Genomic DNA, 298 nt, shown 5'->3' with positions numbered 1-298 from the left:
GTCCAGAGAGAAACATGCTGTTTTAAGGGAAGGTCGTGAAGGAAGGAGTGATGATCTGATGGGAACATCTGGGCATTTAATCCTGTATGCGTTTATTGCATTGTTTGATGGGTCAAATATCACGTAGTGACTCAGAGCATCTGAGTCATCCCAAACCGCATCACACTGTCAGCTGGGGGCCTCTAAGAAGCACCTTCTAGAAGATGGAAATTTTACCTCATTAAACAACCTACACTTTATAATTGGTCATGTTTTATTTGATTCACCAGAGATGGCTTGGTCACCTGATGCTGTCCAA

This window comes from Egretta garzetta, unplaced genomic scaffold (genome assembly GCF_000687185.1).
Source record: "Egretta garzetta isolate BGI_Z169 unplaced genomic scaffold, ASM68718v1 scaffold172, whole genome shotgun sequence".
In the NCBI taxonomy this organism is placed as follows: Eukaryota; Metazoa; Chordata; class Aves; order Pelecaniformes; family Ardeidae; genus Egretta; species Egretta garzetta.
The sequence above is the reverse complement of the archived record's forward strand: the minus strand, read 5'-3'. Positions refer to the sequence as shown.